This window comes from Hypanus sabinus, chromosome 10 (genome assembly GCF_030144855.1).
Source record: "Hypanus sabinus isolate sHypSab1 chromosome 10, sHypSab1.hap1, whole genome shotgun sequence".
NCBI classification, from domain to species: Eukaryota; Metazoa; Chordata; class Chondrichthyes; order Myliobatiformes; family Dasyatidae; genus Hypanus; species Hypanus sabinus.
In genome coordinates this window covers 116,740,240-116,760,327 of record NC_082715.1, presented here as the reverse complement: position 1 = coordinate 116,760,327, position 20,088 = coordinate 116,740,240, and the positions used below count along the sequence as shown (strand labels likewise).

Genomic DNA, 20,088 nt, shown 5'->3' with positions numbered 1-20,088 from the left:
GGAGGAATTCAACAAGTCAGGCAGCATCTGTGGAGGAAATGGGCAGTCAGTGTATCCTTCATCCAGATTACATGAGCTGGAAAAGGCACATAATAAGGATAAGGACACAATTGTAATGGGGGACTTCAATGTGCAAGGGGATTGGGAAAAATAGGTTGGTGTTGGATCACAAGAAATGGAATTTGTTGAATGCCTCTGAGATGACTTTTTAGGGCAACTTGTGCTTGAACCAATTCGGGAAAAGGCAATCTTAGATTGGGTTTTGTGTAATAACCCAGATTTTATTAGGGAGCTTAATGTAAAGGAACCCTTAGGAGGCAGTGATCATAATATGATTGAATTCATACTACAGTTTGAGAGGGAGAAGCAGAACTCACATGTATCAGCATCACAATGGAATAAAGGGAATTACAGAAGCATGAGGAAGAAGCTTGCCCAGATGGGTTGGAGGAGGATATTGGCAGGGATGATGGCAGAGCAGATGTGGCTACAGTTTCTGGAAATAGTTCACAAGGTGCAGGATAGATATGTCCCACAGAGAAAAAAGTTCTCAAATGGCAGGGCTAGGCAAACATTCTGACAAAGGAAGTTAAGGACTGTATAAAAGCCAAGGAAAGGGCATACAAGGTAGCAAAAGTGATTGGGATGTTGGATGATTGGGAAGCTGTTAAAATCCAACAAAAGGCAACCAAAAAAGCTACAAGAAGGGAAAAGATTAAATGTGGGGGCAGACGAGCCAATAATATAAAACAGAATATCAAAAAAAATTAAGTTATATAAAGAGTAAAAGGGAGGTGTGAGTTGATATTGGACCACTAGAAATAGATGCTGGTGAGGTAGTAATGGGGGACAATGAAATAGCAAATGAACTTTAAAAATGGGTACTTTACATCAATCTTCACTGTGGAAGATACTAGCAGTGCACCTGAGGTCCATGAGTGTCAGGAAGCAGGAGTGAGTGCCATTGCTATTACAAAGGAAAAAGCACGAGGCAAACTTAAAGTTCTCAAGGTGGATAAGTCATCTGGACCAGATGGACTACATCCCAAAGTTCTGAGAGAGGTTGCTGAGGAGATAACAGATGCATTGGTCATGATCTTTCAAGAATCACTTGATTTTGGCATGGCTGTGGAGGAATGGAAGTTTGCAAACGTCACTCCACTCTTTAAGAAGGAGGAAGGCAACAGAAAGGAAATTATAGGCCAGTTAGCCTAACCTCAGTGGCTGGGAAAGTGTTAGAGTGTATTATTAAGGATGAGTTTTTGGGGTACTTGGAGACTAATGATAAAATAACTCAAAGTCAACATGGTTTCTGTCAAGGAAAATCTTGCCTGACAAATCTGTTAGCGTTCTTCAATGAAGTAACAAGCAGGGTGGACAAAGGAAGGGGAGTGGATGTTATTTACTTGGACTTTCAGAAGGCGTTCGATAAGGAACAACACATGAGGCTGTTTAACAACATAATATCCTATGGTGTTACAGGAAAGATACTGGCATGGATAGAGGAATGGCTGACAGGCAGGAGGTAGTGAGTGGGAATAAAAGGGGCCTTTTCTGGTTGGCTGCCAGTGACTGGTGGTGTTTCTCAGGGGTCAGTATTGGGATTGCTGCTTTTCACATTGTTTGTCAATGATTTAGATAATGGAATTGATGGCTTTGTGGTAAGTTTTGCGGATGATACAAAGATAGGTGGAGGGATAGGTAATGCTGAGGAAGTAATGTGATTGCAACAGGACTTAGTCAAATTGGATGAATGGACAAAGAGTGGCAGATGGAATATAGTGTTGGGAAATGTATAATGCATTTTGGTAAAAGGAACAATAGTGTGGACTGTTATCTAAATGGGGAGAAGCTTCAAACATCAGAGGTGCAGAGGGACTTGGGAGTTCTCGTGTAAGACTCCCAGAATTTTAAATTACAGGGTGAGTCTGTAATAAAGAAGACAAATTCAATGTTGGTACTTATTTCAAGGGAATAAATTATAAAAGCAAGGTGACAATGCTGAGCCCTTTTAAGACACTAGTCAGGTCACACTTGGAGTACTGTCAACAGTTTTGGGCCCCGTATCTCAGAAAGAGTGCGTTGTCATTGGAGAGTCCAGAGGAGGTTCACAAGGATGATTCTGGAAATGAAGGTGTTGGTTAACATATGAGGAGCGTTTGGCAGCTTTGGGCCTGTACTCACTGGAATTTAGAAGAATATGGGGGATATCACTGAAACCTACTGAATGTTGAATGGACCAGACAGTGGATGTGGAGAGTATGTTTCCTTTGGTGGGTGTATCCAGAACTAGAGGGCACAGCCTCAAAACTGAGGGGCAACCCTTCAGAACAGAGGTAAGGAGGAATTCTTTTACCCAGAGAGTAGTTAATCCGTGGATTGCTCTGGCACAAACTGCAGTGGAGGTCGTCCGTGCGTATATTTAACGCGGAAGTTGAAAGTTTCCTGATCAGTCATGGCATCAAAGGATATGATGAGAAGGCAAAGTTAGTAGAGGTTCTTTTTTTTCCCTTCTTTTTCTTTAAAAAACAATTCTTAACACTTTTTTTCATATTATTTATTGATAAATCACTTAGCTTTGTTAATCAGTTATTTGCTAATTTAATTCCTTATTGTACATAATGACTTAATGTATCTTTTTTTTGTTAATCTTCAATAATAAGTAATAATAAAAAGATTTTAAAATGGAGAAGGCCGGTGTATGGGGTTGAGTGGGATCTGGGATCACCCATGATCGAATGATGGAGCAGACTCGATGGGCCGAATGGTGTAATTCTGCTCCTATGTCTTATGGTCTTATGATAAAGGGGAGATGGGCAATATAAAGAGGCTGGAGGAAATGGTGAATTGAGCTAGCTGGTGATAGGTGGATCCAGATGAGGAAGGGTGATTGACAGTCACAGGGAGGGGAGGGTCTAAATATCCTTAGGGGGCTTGACAGTGTAGAGGTCAGGATGATTTCACTGGTGGGAAAGTCTCAAACAAGGAGGAATAACTACAAGTTGAGTGGCTGAACATTTGAAACCAAGGTACATAGAAAATTCTCCTCACAAAGTGTGGTGAATTTGGACTTTCGGTGGGAGGTGGAGTCTGAATTATGAGACATATTTAAAGTGGAGATGGATACGTATTTAATAGATCCAGGAATAGAGAGGTCTGAAGAAATGGCAAAGAAGAGGTCAGCAGGTCACCATGATCACATTAAGCAGTGAGAAAGTCTTAAAGAGCCTAATAGTCCAGATTTGCAGCCATTTTCTTGTGTTCTTGTGTATAAATTGTGAAACTAGTACATCAAATTCTTCAAATAGGCAGAGGTTAAGCATCCTAGTTCTAGATTCACAGCTTTCTGTTCTTAACCTTTCCCTCCCCTATTGCAAAGACACAGTGATCAATAAGTTCTGCTACTACTGCACAGTTCCAGTGACTGGGGTTCAATCCTGACCTCCGGTGCTGACTGTTTTCACATCCTTCCTGTGACCACTTGGGCTTCCACATCTCAAAGACGTCAGGGTTGGAAGGTTTGTTAGCTGTTGTAAATTGCCCCGAATGTGTAGGCAAGTTATGAGTTTCTGAGGGAGAGTGGGGATAGTTCTAAGATCCAACTCAATGGGCTGATTATCTTCTGTCTCACTCCAGACATTCTCTCTTCTCTCTCCTTTCACTGGGCAGAAGATACATAACACCAGCTTCTATCCCATCGTTGGAAGACTATTGAATGGTCCCGAGTGTATAAGGTGCTCAGCTGATCTAGCAGTTTATCTGGTAATGGCCCTTGAACTTAATTGTCTATCTGTGAGGCACTTTCTCTGTACCTATAATATTAGGCAATTGGGACTAGCTTAGCTGAGGATCTTGGTCAGCATTAACAGACAGGTGCAGTAGGGCCATTTTCTGTGAGTGTAATTCTATGACTATTTTCTGCATTCAGTTATTGCTGTTCTCTTGTACTACATTAATGCTGTACAGACGCCATGCAAAACAAAGATTTTCGCTGTCCTTCAGTACATGTGGCGATAATAATAAACCAATTACTAATTATACAGTTCAGGAATATCTGATTGAATTGTTATAGAACTGCCAAAACATTTCAGAGTACAGTGGTTTATATATTGACCGAGAGATCATGGGCCTGAAACATTAAGTCTGCTTCCCTGCCCTGCTGTCCAGCTCCAGTTTTCTATGGTTTAGTTGGCAGATTTGCCTATTTGCAGAATTGGAATTAGTTTATTATTGTCACATGTATCAAAATACTGTGCAAAGCTTTTGTCTCCATGCCATCTAGACAGACTATTCCATAAATAAGCAAACTGAGGTAGTAGAGATGAAGAAAAAAACGATGCAGTGTGGAGTGATACAGTTACAGAGGAAGTGCAGTACCGACAGATGAATGGAATTCACATGCCGTGATGTACTTTGATAGATCGAGAATTTATCTTCGTCAGTGATCAAGACCCATTATGCCCCCTCTGAGAGCAGCTGTGATATTGTCCCACCCCTTTTTACCCCTCTAAAACATTGAAATCCTGGGACATTAAGCCATTCCTCTCCCTCTTTTAACCAAGTCTTCATAATTGCCACAACATAATAATTCCATGCACCGATCTATGCTTTGAATTCATCACCTTTACCCATAATACTTCTAGCATTAAAATACACACACTTCAAACTATCCATCCCATCATATCTATTACTTTGCACCTTTCTGTTTTACTGGCACTGACATCTACCTTCCTCTCCATCTGTCCACTTTCTAACCTGGTGCTCAGATTCCCATTATCCTGCTGAACTAGTTTAAACCCTCCCAAGAAGCACTGGCAAATTTCCCAGCCAAGATATTGGTTGCCCTGCAGTTTAGCTGCAACCCGTCCCTCTTGTACAAGTCACCTCTGCCTCAGAAGAGGTTCCAATGATCCAAGAAACTGAAACCCTGACCCCAGCACCAGTTCCCCAGCCATTCATTCATCTGTATTGTCATCCTATTCTTGCCCCGAGTAGCATGTGGCTCTGAGAGCAATCTGAAGATCCTGCACTTCAGCCTCTTCACTGACTCCTTGTATTCACTGGACAGGACTTCTCTGTGGTAAACTATTTATACCTGTCTGGACAGGCCCCCCCCCCCCCAGCTGACTGCTCCTGTGGCTCCTCCCACAGACCCCGGTATAAAGGCGATTGCCTCCCCCCTCGTCTCCGAGATGCTGTGCTCCATTTTGCTGCTAATAAAAGCCTATCGTTTGCCTCCCATCTCCAAGAGCTATTGATGGTGCATCAATTTTATTAGCAGCAATTTTAAAACATGGAGAGCATTTTATAACCAGACAGATTGGATATTGACCCTCAATCTCCAGAAGCCGGCATTGCTTTTGAACTCTGGCTTGCATGCTTCGAATCGTACCTGGATGAGATTCGAGTGACCAAGCCTGCCACGATGCACAGAGTTCTCCTCTCCAGGGTCAGTCCGCGGGTCTACTCCCTGATCAGGGACCTGCCGACCTACCAAGGGGCACTGGACGCCCTCAAAAGACAGTACCTGCGGCCAGTGAACACCGTCTGCACAAGACATCGCTTAGCGACACAGCGGCAGCAGGCCGGAGAGTTGAGCGCTGAGTTTGTCTGGGCCCTACAGACACTCGTGCGGGCCTGCGATGCAGGAGACTGACGGTGGTACAGCATACGGAGCTGCTAGTAAGAGACGCCTTCGTTACAGGGATCAGGTCAGAGTACCTGAGCCAGCGGCTGCTGGAACACGCCAATCTTGCCTTACATTCAGCGATCGAGCTGACCGACATGCTGGAGGCCGCTCTGCACAATGCTGACGCTGTCCAGGCGCACGATCTCCCGCTGGCCCCATGGACGCTGCAGGCCCCGCAACCCGCCGGGAAATCGACCTCGGCTGCTGCCAGTCGTGAGTCCGCGCAGTGTTACTTCTGCAGACTCGAAAATCACCCCTGAAAATGCTGCCCGGCCCAAGAAGCTACCTGCTCCAGCTGTGGAAAGAAGGGCCACTTCGCCAAGGCCTGTAAGTCTAAACCACAAGCGGGATCGAGCAGCACCGCCTGTGAGGCATGGAGGACGCCATCTTGGTCACCGCTATCTTGCCTGCCCGCCGTGTGCAAGGCCATCTTTGTCGGCGCCACCTCGCCCCGCCTCTGACCCACGGGTGCTAATTGGGCACCAAGACCGCGATTCAATTCTGGCCTCCGTGTCCCTCGACCAAAGCGCCCCACACCAGCTCGCAAGGTCAATGACAGACATCCTGGTGGAGGGGCGCAGGACTAGCTGCCTGTTTGACACGGGCAGCACAGAGAGTTTTATTCACCCGGACACAGTGCAACGCCGCGGACTCGTGACATGGCCGGTAAGCCAAAGGGTCGCCATGGCTTCTAGATCACATTCCACAGACATCCGGGGGGGGGGGGGTTGTGTAGCAACATTGGTGGTGCAGGGCACAGAATATCGGGACTTTGATTACTGGTCATGCCTCAACTATGTGTTATTGGGGCTCGACTTCCAGAGCCACCTGAAAAGTGTGACAATGGAGTATGACGGGCCCCTCCCACCACTCACTGTCAGAAATCTCCAGTTCTGTGGAAATTCATCACATATCCCGCTACTGACCACACACACACTGACCCACACATCCCACCCAACACCATGCCAACAGCCACACTACAGACACCACTTGCAGCCTCTCCACCCTCAAGATCCCTCCCCCACCGCTGTTCGCCAACCTGACCCCCGACTGTAAACCTGTGGCAACTAAAAGCAGGAGGTACAGCGCGGGGGACAGGGCCTTCATTCAGTCAGAGGTGCAGCTGCTGCTCAGGGAGGGGATCATTGAGCCAAGCACAAGCCCTTGGAGGGCCCAGGTGGTCGTTGTTCAAAGTGAGCAGAAAAATAGTATGGTGGTGGACTATAGCCAGACGCAGCTTGACGTGTACCTCCTACCCTGCATCATGGATATGGTCAATCAGATAGCTCAGTACAAGGTGTACTTGACCATAGACCTGAAATCCGCTTACCATCAGCTCCCCATCCACCTGGAGGACCGCCCGTACACCACCTTTGAGGCCGGCGGCAGGCTCTATCACTTCCTGCACGTCCCCTTCGGTGTCACGAATGGTGTCACTGTCTTCCAGAGGGAAATGGACCAGATGGTGGACCAGTGCCAACTGAAGGCCACATTCCCATACCTGGATAACATCACCATCTGCGGTCATGACTGGCAGGATCACACCAACCTCCAATGATTTTTCCAAGCGGCCAAAGCTCTTAACCTCACCTATAACAAGTGTGTGTTCGGAACCACCTGCCTTGCGACCCTTGGGTATGTCGTGGAGAACGGGGTCATTGGCCCTGACCCGACTGTATGCGCCCCCTGTTGAACTCCCTCTTCCCACCACCCTCAGAGCCCTCAAACGGTGCCTGGGCTTCTTTTCCTATTACATCCAATGGGTCCCTCACTACGCAGACAAGGCCCTCCCCCTGGTCAAGTCCACTGCATTTCCCCTCTCAGTCAAGGCCCACGCGGCCTTCAGCCGCATTAAAGGGGACATTGCCAAAGCAACGATGCATGCGGTGGACGAGACCATTCCCTTCCAAGTAGAGAGTGACGCCTCCGACTTCGCACTGGCTGCTACCGTCAATCAGGCAGGCAGGCCAGTAGCATTCTTTTCTCGTACCCTTTAGGGCCCTGAAATTCAGCACTCCACGGTGGAGAAAGAAGCCCAGGTCATAGTGGAAGCTATTAGGCACTGGAGACACTATCTCACCGGCAAAAGGTTCACCTTGCTGACCAACCAGCGCTCAGTTGCGTTCATGTTCAGCAACCAACAGTGGGGCCAAATCAAAAATGATAAAATTTTGCAGTAGAGAATAGAACTCTCCACCTACAACTATGATATCCTGTACTGGCCTGGAAGGCTCAATGAGCCCCTGATGCCCTATCCCGGGGAGCGTGTGCCAGCGTGCAGCTCGACTGGCTATACGCCCTCCATGCAGTTCTTTGCCACCCGGGGGTCACCCAACTTTACCATTTCGTGAAAGCCCGGAACCTGCCTTACTCCCTTGAGGACATCAAGACGATGACCAGGGACTGCCAAATCTGCGTTGAGTGCAAACCACACTTCTGCCGTCCTGAAACGGCACAACTTATCAAGGCCACCCCCCCCCCCTTTGAGTGACTGAGAGTTGACTTTAAGACCCCTTCCCTCCACCGACCGCAATGTCTACTTTCTCAACGTAATCGGCGAGTACTCGCGATTCCCCTTTGCCATCCCCTGCCCCGATACCACTGCCACATCTGTCATAAAAGCCCTGCGCCAACTCTTCACTCTGTTTGGATATCCCTGCTATATCCACAGTGATAGAGGGTCCTCCTTTATGAGTGATGAGCTGCGCCAGTACCTGCTGGCTAGGGGTATTGCTACTAGTAGGACCACGAGCTATAATCCTCGGGGGAATGGACAGGTGGAGAGGGAGAATGCCACTGTGTGGAAGGCCACACTCTTAGCCCTTCGGTCAAAGGGACTGCCGGTCTCTCACTGGCAGGAGGTCCTCCCCGAGGCACTCCACTCCATCTGCTCCCTGTTATGTACGTCCACCAATGCCACCCCTCATGAGCGCCTCTTTCCTTTTCCCAGGAAGTCTGCCACTGGGACCACCCTACCGGCTTGGCTGACGTCCCCAGGGCCAGTGCTGCTCCAGAAACATGCGAGGAGCAATAAATACTCCCCGATGGTTGAGAGGGTTCACCTACTTCATGCGAACCCCCGGTATGCCTACGTGGTCTTACCTGATGAACGGGAGGACACGGACTCCGTCCGCGACCTGGCACCCGCAGGAGCACTAGACCCCTACCCCGAACACTCCACGGTGACTATGAACCCCATACCCACCGATATATATACCCATGAGACACCGCACACACCAAGCCCTACACAGACTCCTCACGACACTCCCATACTGGGCGCCACGCACACGCATGAGGGATTACTGATGCCTGACGGGCCGGCACCTCAGATCAGGCTGGAGCCAGCACAACCACCGTCACCGGTACAATCACCACCGGCACTAGTGCAATCACCACCGGTGCTACGTAGATCACAGCGACAGACTTGACTGCCTGATAGACTTAACCTGTAAATATACTTGTAAGAAACTTTGCCCCAGGGACTCTCTTTTAAAACAAAGGGTGGGGGGTGAATGTGATGAACTACATATACCTGTCTGGATACACCCCTCTGCTGACTGCTCCTGTGGCTCCTCCCACAGACCCCTGTATAAAGGCAATTGGAGGCACTGCTCCCCCCTCAATCTCCGAGATGCTGTGCTGTGCTGTGCTCCGTTTTGCCTGTCGTTCGCCTCCCGTCTCTGAGAGTTATTGATGGTGACTACCTTGGAGATCCTGCTCTTCAGCCTCTTCACTGACTCCTTGTATTCACTGGACAGGACTTCTCTCCCCTTTCTAGCCCTGCCATTGGTGTCAAAGTGCACCACAACCTCTGGCTGCTTGCCTTCCCTCGTGAGACCTTCCTGCAGCCGCTCTGACGCACCCGGCAGGCAGAACTCCAGCGCAACATAATCATTTGGGGTGGCACAACCATGCAGCTGGTGGAGTCACTGCCTCGCGGGTTTGGTAACCTGGGTTCGATCCTGACCTCCAGTGTTGTCCCTGCTGTGTAGATGAATGATGAAATGAAACGAAATACCTTCATTGTCATTGCATAGTACAATTTGTCATGCACCAATGCAGCGAAAATGAGTTTGCAACCCTCGTACTCAATGCTATAAAACAACAAATAAAATAAATAATCAATAAATAAAATCAAGTAACCAGCCAGTACAAGCAATGTCCAGCAACTCAGATGCATGACAGCCAGAAAACCAGTATTAAAAGTAGCAATATAACGAATTTATGGATGTTGTTTGATCGATTGGTTCAGAGCAATTATAGCTCTGGGGAAAAAGCTATTTTTCAGTCTGGAAGTGCAGGTATAGAAAATCTTATAATGTCTGCCAGATGGAAGAAGTTCAAACAGATGTCCTTACAGATGCTTGTAGCTTTCCTTAGGCAGCGTGAGCTGTAGGTGTCCTCCAGGGCTGGGAGCTGTGTCCCGATGATCTTCTGTGCGCGAGAGAGGACCCGCCGAAGTGCTTTCCTATCAGCTGCTGTACAACTGAGATACCACACAGAGATGCAATATGTTAAGATGCTCTCTATGGTGCAACGGTAAAAAGTCACCAGCATCTGTTCAGGTAGACCAGCTTTCTTCAGCGTACTGAGGAAAAACAAGTGTTGCTGTGCTTTCTTAACTATTGTTGTGGTGTTAGTGGACCATGTAAGGTCTTCTGAGATGTGCATTCCCAGAAACCTGGAACTGAACACTCTCTCCACTATGTCTCCGTTAATGTAGACTGGAGCATACTCGCCATCCCGTGACTTTCCAAAGTTGAAAATTAGCTCCTTAGTCTTTGCTGTATTAAGAGACAGGTTGTTCTCTGAGCACCAGCTCACTAAGTTCTGTACCTCCGCTCTGTACGTTGATGGAGTTTGAGATGATGGTAGTGCTGAGAGAATGAAATGGCAAGAGTGCAGAATTAGGATCAATGGGTATTTGCATGTTGGTACAGACTCCGTGGGATGAAGGATCAGTTTCTGTGCTAAAGGACGCTGGCTGCTCTAGAACAACAAAAAAACTGATTGTAACCTCAATCCCAGTAACCTTTCATCTTTTTCTTATCTACAAATGCCTACATCTACCTTGAAAATATTAAAAGACTCTGCTTCCAATGTTCCTTGTGGAAGAGAGTTCAAACACTCACAACTCTATCTCTTTCTGTCTCAAATGAGCAATAGTTTTGGTCTGAGTAGTGATTTTTAGTCCTGGACACTTCTCAGCGAAGAGAAGTCCTCTCTGTAGTGTATTAAATAATGAGTAAAATTGTTTGATTAAGCACTCCTTGTTTGTTTAAATAATTCATTACAGGTTACAAGTGAAAGCACGTGAAAGGCATATGTTAGTAGGCCGCCACATCATACGGTGCGCCTCTCACTTAAAGTAAAAATTAAACCAAGACCCGCATTCCCAGCTCCGTGTTTCCTTTCAATTCGTTTTATGATTTGGAGTTACAAAATTTAACACTGGTAGTGAAGACGTTTTAAATGAACCTGAGATGGATTACCAACAATACCTGTTGAAGTGCAGAAAGACGTTTGAGTTTTTAATGAGGCGCAGCAAGAAACGGTTGAGTATTAAAACAGCACGTGCTTCTTTGGGAGTAGGCAGAGATGTCTGAGTTAAAAAAAAGGCAGAAAGATGGACAAATTCACAGGTGCATAAACAGCGATTCTCAGTAGCCAAGAAGGTAGGGTCTGTGGTGAATATTTTTAAGGTTACCAACAACCCAGTACTGAAAATAGATCAATACTGTCTGCCCAGGACAGAGGATATCTTTCCAAACCTTTCTGGATAGAAACACTTCAGCAAAGTGGACATAGCTGAAACCTACCTACAGGCAGAGTTGGAAGAAGAGTCTTAAGTGTTTCTCACCAGAAACACTCACAAAGAGCTTTATCATTTTTATAAGCTTATTTTTGAAGTAACATCTACACTTGCACTCTGGTAGAAAGCTATGGACCAGATGATGTGAGGCTGCCCAGGCACTTAGTGTTACCTGGATGACATCACTGCTATTGGTGAGAATGACAAGAAAAATCTCAAGACAGTATTAAAATGGTTAGAAGTTTATGGGCTAAGAGTGCGATGCAACAAATGTGAATTCTTTAAACCAAGCATCACTTACTGTGGTCACACCATTGATACAAGTGTGCTGAAAAAATTCAAGCAGTAGTGGATGCCCCAGGGCCAAAGGATGTGTCATAGTTGTGGTCCTTTTTAGAATTTGTTGATTACTATAACAGGTTCCTGCCAAACCTGACTACTGTCCTCCACCCCTTGGATCTATTACTATAGATCAGGAAGAAATGGCAATGGACAAAACAGTCTGAGGTGGCTTTCAAAGAGGCAAAGGAAATGGTGACATCAGACACTGTAATCACACATTGTGGTCCACATTGTCCGGTGTAGCTTGCCAGTGATGCCCCACCCTAGGGTGTAGGCGCAGTCGTGTCACATATTATGAGAGATGGAAGTGAACGCCCCATAGCCTTTGTATTATGCTCCCTTACCACTGCAGAGAAAAATTAGGTACAGATTGACAGAGAGGTCTTGAGTCTGGTTTGGAGTGTAAAACGATTCAATCAGTACTTGTACGGGAGAGAGTTTAACAGCATCACTGATTGTCAACCACTAATGCCCAATTTCAATCCACAGAACAGTGCTCCACCAACAGCGCAAATGCAGAGACGGGCTCCGTTTCTTGGAGGATACAAATATAAGATCGAATTCAAGAGGATGACTAATCATGGAAATAATGATGGGTTATCCTATTTATACCTGGAAAAGGAAATACCTGAAAAATTTACAAAAGACCCTTCTCTGGATGTATTCTTTGAAACACTCACTATTTCGGCAGAGGTGATCCAAAGGGAAGCTAGAGAAAGCCCCATAGGTCTACATGGTCACTCATATTGGCTGGAATGTGCAGCAGAAACTCCAGTTTTCCCGTTTTTACCAACATGAAGAAGAACTTGCCCTTGACGGCGGGTGCCTTATGTGGGAATTGAGAGCTATTGTACCATCCAAGCTGAGAGCCAAAGTGTTAGAGGATACTGGCTCACCAGCAATTGGACCAAGCTGCTGCAAGCAAGACTTGCATTGTACCTGTACCTCATCGAACTTGTGCATCTAACAATAAACCGGGCTTGATGACTCATTTCTGAGTATACAAGGAAGAAACTCTGCCATCCTTACCCACTCTGGGCCTAAATTTGACAATAAGCACTGCTTCACAGAGTCATACAGCACAGAAATGTCTCTTTGGCTCAACTGGTCCACGTTGACCTTGATGTCCAACCAAACTAGTCCCATTTTCCCATGTCTAGCCAATTTCCAATTCAACCATTCTATCCATGTACCTGTTCCAAGTGCTTTATAAATGTTGTTAATATAGCTGCCTCAATCACTTCCCCTGGCAGCTCGTTCCATAATCTCTCCTCCTGCTGGGTGAAAATTTTGCCCCTCAATTTCTTACTAAATCTCTCCCTCTCATGTTAAATCTCAGCCCTCTGGTTCTTGATTCCCCAACCCTCAGTTTGTACATATTTGTCCTTTCTTTGCCCTCCATATTGATATACACCTCTCTAACACCATGTCTCAGTCTTCCAGGCTCAAATGAAAGAAGTACTGTTCCCTCTGGCTATCTCTGAACACTTGTGGTGAGATGTTGCTCATCAAATTCCTTGCCTGACTCCTCTTATCTTTCTCTCCCCATTACCAACCCCACCCCCCCTGGGCGAACCGTAAACTGCTACAAGGAAACGTCCAAACTGTGCGTCCAAGGCATGTGAGAAGCTGAGCAGATGCACTTGAGTGTGAAAGCTTCTGGGATCCAGTTTAATCTCTTCCCTCCACCCCCATCTCCAAGCCCTTTGATAGAGGCCTCACGTACATGCACAATTCAAAGGATGAGTGGACTTGTTCTGGTCAGGGCAGTAATAGATTGCTGTTCTAGGGGAACTGAGAGTATGAGCCACTATTGGCTTCAGATGTCTTGACCCAACCTTGGTGGTCAGAGTCACTGATAGACAGACAATAGGGGTCTCCACCCTACAAACACGGCTCCCCCTTCCATTCACTCAACCTTGCCTTCTAGGGCAAAGAGCATGACGGCAGTCAAATGAGCCTTGCATCATCTCACCTTTCATCCAGTAATTAGATTACAAAAACAAGCCTCTTTATTAAGCAGCCTTATCTTTAGAAAACCTCGGAGAATTCCATTTCCCTCACTTGAGAAATTCTTTCAGCTTGTTAACTACAAGTCTCTGTCTCTTAGACTCACTCAGTTCTTGTGAGTCTGTGCAGATCGGGTGACATTTGAGACAGATCTGCCCCATTCCCTTCCCCACTACTCTCAGAGATCAGTTTCACACTGATGGGAAAAGTATTGAGCAGTAATGACCATCTCTCCCTGTCTGTAGACAGGAGATGTTTATCAAGCCTGCATTGGCCATCTCTAAGGGCAAAGCCAGCTCCAGTGACAATATAAATGTAAACAGTAGTAAGCTTTGGTCTGGGGAGAAGGGAAAGAAAGAAAGGGAGAGAAGAAGGAGAGAAAGATAGAAAGAAAGGGAGGAGAAAGAATAAAAGAGAGGGAAAGAGAATGAAAGGAGAAGAAAAGAAAGAATCTGGAAAAAAATGAAAGGAGGTAAAGAAAGGAAAGAGAAAGAATGAAAGAAAATGAAAGGGAAAAGAAAAAAAGAGATAAATAGTTAAAGAAAAGGAATAAGAGAACAAAAAGAAAAGAAGCAAAAAAAGGATGGGAAAATGAAGGAAAAAAGATCATGGAAAGAAAACACAGGAGAGAAGGAAAGAGAAAGAAAAAAGAGAAAAAGAGGAAAGAGAGGCAGAAAGTCCATGAGGCAGAAACAAGTAATCTGATCACATTGCTGGAAGTCCCAGGAAGACCCAGGGTAATTTACAGACAATCCATCACTGAAATCTCAGAAACAATGTTGGCACAGCACACTGCCACGAACGTCAGTGTGAGATTCTGTTCTAGTGATTTTGGTTTTGGAAAAACATGTTTGTATACTGTCCATACAACAGCGCATAGAGATAATATAAAGTAAAACAATAACTGGGTGTGGAATGAAGAGTTACAGTCATAGAGAAAGTGCAGACAATAAGGAACAAGGCTATAACAAGATAGAGGTCCATCTTATAGTGTAGTGAATCATTCAATAGTCTTATAAAAGCCGGTTGGGTTGGTGTTATGTGCTTTCTGGCTTCTGTATCTTCTGCCCTTTGGGAGGGGTCGTTGTTTCTATTGACTACCTTACTGAGGCAGTGTGAAGTTATGCAGAGTCTGTGGGTGTAGGGCTGTAACTCCCACAGATTCTAACACTGACTGCTGAACTAGAGTCAATTTATTGCAGCCAGTTAATCCACCAATTCACAAGTCTTTGGGATGTAGGAGGAAACTACAGCCACACGTAAAGCATAGAGATCTCACACAATGAGTACCAGAAGTCAGAGTCTAACCTTGGTCTCTGGGATTGTGAGACAGTGCTTCTACTGGCCGTGTTACAGTTTGATCAAACGTTCACTTGGTCCTTTTAACATGGTCAGAATTCTCAGACCCTGGTTACAGCTCTCAGGATCCAAATGCCAATCACTAGGTTAAGTTGGAACATTGTTGAGGTCTTGCATCAGGCTAACACAGATTGCTTCATTACTGGAATCAGAAATGAATGTTCCAGTACTATGAAAGGAAGGAAGTCATTGATGAAATAGCTGTAGATAAAGAACTCAGAGAGCAATTCCTTCAGCTTGACTTCCAATGTGTGCAACATCTTTTCTAGGAATAGTCCCTTCTATAGAATTATAGAGTCATAGAGTTATACAGCAGGAAACGTGCCCTTCAATCCAAATAGGCCATGCTGACCAAGATGCCCCATCTAAGCCAGTCCAATTTGTCAGCATTTCGCCCATGACCTTCTAAGCCTTTCCAACTTATCTACCTATGAAACTGTCCTTTAAAAGTCTTTACTGTACTCACCTCATTCACCTCCTCTGACAGCTCATTCCACATGCACACCGCCTTTCTGTAGAAAATGTTGTCCCTCAAATTCCTACTAAATCTTTCTCCTCTCACTTTAAACCTAAGCCCTCTAGTTCTTGATTCCTCAATGCTAGTAACAAGACTGCATTCACCTGATTATTTACATGCCTCTCCTGATTTTACACATCTCCATAGAATCACCTCTCTGTTTCCCAGCCTGTCCAATATCTCCCAAGAATCTTTTCTGTACTCTTTCCATTTTAGCAAAATATTTTCTGTGGCAGCATGAACAAAACTGACCATAATATTCCAAGTGCAACCTCGTCAGTGTCCTGTACAACCATACTCTGACCTCCAGCTTCCATACTCAAAGCCTTGCCTTATGAAGGTTTTGGACTACTTGCGTGTGCAGTTTGCTACAGCTTGGAAGGTGCTCAGCTTCCTTTTGAGCACAAACAATGAATTTACTAAGACCTCAAATTAAAACTCACTGGGGCCCCAGTTGCTGCACGACGTCTCAACTCACTGCGATCTCAGCTCCCCAATTCCCTAAACCTCAGTGTCACCTGAAACTCATTGAGTTCCCAGTTAACAGGATTCTCCAAGATTAACAGAGATCCCAGCTCATACCAGAGGTTAGCTGAAAATAGAAAACAGAATGTTCATACCATTGAGTTGCAGGCTACCAGACAGACCATAAGTATTAGTGGCATTGTGGATAGATTACCAAAGGATATGGCTCATTTTCAGATCTCAACACAGAAACGTTAGATGGAGTCTACCCAAGACAAGTGTGAGCTGTTGCACTTTGGAAGATCAAATATAAAGGGAGAGTACAATATTAATAGCTAGTCCCCTGACACTGCTGAGTTATAGAGAGATCTTGAGGTCCAAGCTCCCTGAAAATGGCTGCACAGTTGATAGGATAGTAAAGAAGGCATATAGCATGCTTGCTTCTATTAACCAAAGCACTGAGGTCAACATTCATAAAACCACATTATAGCGTATTAAAACTCTACTTAGGCCATATCAGGAGTATTGCATTCAAATCTGAACCTCCCTGTATAAGGAGGTAGAGGGCGCAGAAGGAGTTTACCGGGATATTGCCTGGAGCAGAGGGTGTGTGCCGTAAGGAGAGTTAGGATGCTCTTGGGAATTTGTTATACACATTTGCTCAGCGTTTACACTAAGGGAAATGGGGGAAACAGGGAGCTGGGATCCAGGAGGCAAGAGTCTGAGGAGAGACATGATAGAAACTTGTCAGCTTATGAAAGGCATAGATAGATTAGACAATGTTATCTTTCTCTCAGTCTAATAGCAGAGGTTATTTAAGGTGGGAGGATAAGTTCAAAGGGGATGTTCAGGGAAAGATTTTACACAGATGGTGTGGGTGCCTGGAATGAGCTGCCTCAGATGCTGGTGGAGGCAAATACAACTGAGGCATTTAAGAGGCTCTTAGAGACACATGAATGTGCGGAGAATGGAGGGAGATGAACATCAAGTAGGCAGAAGGGATTAGGTTATTTAGGTGTTTAATTAGTTCAGCACAACATTGTGAGCCAAAGAGCCTGTTCCTGCGCTGTACTGTTCTAGGTTCTGTGCTCTATGTAAGGTACGTCGTTCATAGTTTGATCACTGTTGCCACATTTAGCACAACTTCTGAAACACCTTTTGAACATCTAGTCACTGCAATGGTCAAGACTGGTTCAGCCTTAGAGCCAGACAGCACAGAATCAGGCCCTTTGGCCCATCATGTACTTCCAAACCCATTGGAGTCTGATTTAGGACATTTACATGGGAGGTAAAAAAACAAGAAGGCTTTACTTTTCATTTGGAAATTAGGTGTTTACTCTGGGTGGCAGTTTCATTCCATCCTTTTCTCCAACATGCATGCTTTTTCTTTCCACAAAGGCTTGCACAAATATTCCAGGAAATCAGGTAATGAGTTGGGAGGCTAAGTCAACATAGAAGGTGAAGTCTGGGCTGTCAGTTGTGATGTTCACTCCTCCATGAGGAACATTGTAATTTGCTAACAACACGTTCGTTCTGCAAATTTATTAACTGCCTTATATTTCATCAGTTTCCTCTTCTGCATTAACTTACCAACTAATCCAGTGAAAGATGCACAATCACACGTTCTGGTTCCTTAAAACTTGTCTCCAAAGGCTGATTTCTGTGGAAGGCGAGAACATTTTGAAACCTGTTGGGAAATCAGGGGAATTTTGGCTCAGGGGGAAAAGAAAAGCAATGGGCTTGAAAAGACACTTCTAGGAATCTGTAAAAATGGGTTTTTCCTATAGAAAATTAATATCTTCCCATCTCCATCTGGTAAAAGACTTTAAATGTACAGGAATAGAGCTCTGGAATCTTATAGGGATATTCATGTTTTCATCACCCAGCCAGCTGTCCTCATTGCTTCACTACCATTACCTCCCTACACATCACATCGCCTACTCTGAATACTCAAACTCTGGGTCATTGGGCACCACAATCATCTCATGGATCCAGGTGTTCAAGTCCTGCTCCAGCACCCAATCCAGTGTAGTATGGAGGTAGAAGTGCACACTCAGGAGCGACACCCTTCAGCTGAGATGCTTGACATCTGATGTTGCCCTTGAAAGTCATTTGGAGCTTCATGAAGAAAATTGAGACTTTTCAGAAACCTGGGTAAATTAAAATGCAGGGAATTGGACTAGCAGGGTAGGCGCTGTAGTCAGCATGAACTGGTTGGGCCAAAGGGCCCATATCTGTGCTATTTTGCTCTATAATTCTAAAATCACCGGACCAGTGAATAGCTGACCAAAGCAAACGAGCTGGTTGTCATTATATCTTTGTGAGAGCTTGCTGTACACACTTGGTCATCATTTGCACTGTTGGCAGAAAGAGGCACAGCAGATTTCCTCCCAGCGCCAGTGTCCTAGGTTTGATCCTGCCGTTTGTGTGGAGTTTGTACTTTCTCCTTGCAACCACAAGGGTTTCCTCTGGGATCTCTGTTTTCCTCCCAGGTCCCAAAGAGCAGTTGACATGCTGGATGCACCAGAGCTTAGTATGGCAACTACTCTGCCTAAGTCCAAAAGAATCTGCAGAGTTTTTGATGAATCTCAGCATATCACAAGAACCAACTGCCCCTCTACGGACTCTATCAATACCTCTCACAGCTTTGGTAAAGAAACAAAAATAATCAAAGACCCCATCCATCCAAGACATTCCCTCTTCTCCCCCACCCCGTTAGGCAGATGATACAAATTCCTGAAAGCCTGTATCACCAGTCTCAAGGAGAGCTTCCATCCTGCTGTTATAAGACAATTGAATGGGCCTGCTGTATGATAAGGTAGACTCTTGACCTGGCCATGGCTTTGCACATCATCTTCTGTCTATACTGCACCTTCTCTGTAACTGTAACACTTTATTCACCTTTCTGCTTTTGTTTTACCTTGTACTATTGCAATGCACTGTTGTAATAAAATGATTTGTATGGACAGTATGCAAGACAAGTTTTTCACTGAACCTCAGTATACCTGTCAGTAATAAACCAATTTACCAAGATGTACAGGTTGGTAGGTTAGGTGACCACCTTAAATTGTCCCTGGTGCACAGGCGGGGAAATAAATAAGGGAATGGGTTTGATAGATTTGCTCTGAGAGCTGGCACAGACTCAATGTTCCAAATGGGCTCCTTTAACATTGTAAAAAAATATGTGCATACTTTTAGTGTACAGTTGTTCTGATGAGAGTACGGTCCAGCAATCGGGTATTCAGCGCATTAAGTCTCTTTGACTGTTCCAGGGTTTGGGTGGTGCTTTCAGAGTAACTGCAATGCATTTTGTACATGGTGCGCACTGCCCCCACTGTGGGCTGGTGGTGGAAGGAGTTAATGTTTATGCCAGTGGATAGGTTGTTAATCAAGTGAACTATAGCTTTGCTTGGGTGGCATTGAGCTTCCTAAGCGTTGTAGGAGTTTCACTCATCTGGGCAAGTGGAGAGCATACCATCGAGCTCTGGGTGGTGCTTTGCAGATGGTGGAAAGGCCTTGCAGTCTCAGGAGGTGAGTCACTCACTGCAGGATATCCAGCCCCGACCCAACCTTGCAGCAAATGTATTTCAGTGATGGGTTTACTTCAGTTTCAAGTCAATTATGATTCCTGGGAAGTGGCTAGTAGTACTTGACCATTGAACAATGTAATGGAAAGTGATTGATTTCTCAGACAGTATACAGTATATACAGTATGCAAACAGGCCTTTCAATCCAACTCACTCTTGCTGACGAAGGGTACTTCCTGAGCTGGTTCCATTTGCCTACCTTTGGCCCATATCTCTCTAAATCTTTATGATCAATGCTCCTATCCAAATCTCCTTTAAATTTCATGATTTTACCTGCTTCTCTCTCTCCCTCTGGCAGCTCATCCCA

The 20,088-nt window shown here is 45.4% G+C and overlaps 1 long non-coding RNA gene across 2 annotated transcripts in view; it reads left to right on the top strand.

Annotated features, from left to right (window-relative positions):
• LOC132401024 (uncharacterized) overlaps positions 1-12,805 on the top strand; it is a 132,888-nt gene extending 120,083 nt beyond the window's left edge. For both annotated transcript variants that reach the window (XR_009514456.1, XR_009514455.1), the window contains exon 5: positions 12,333-12,805. This is a non-coding gene — a long non-coding RNA (uncharacterized LOC132401024). The remainder of the gene's footprint in view (positions 1-12,332) is intronic.
• The last annotated feature ends 7,283 nt before the right edge of the window (positions 12,806-20,088 follow it).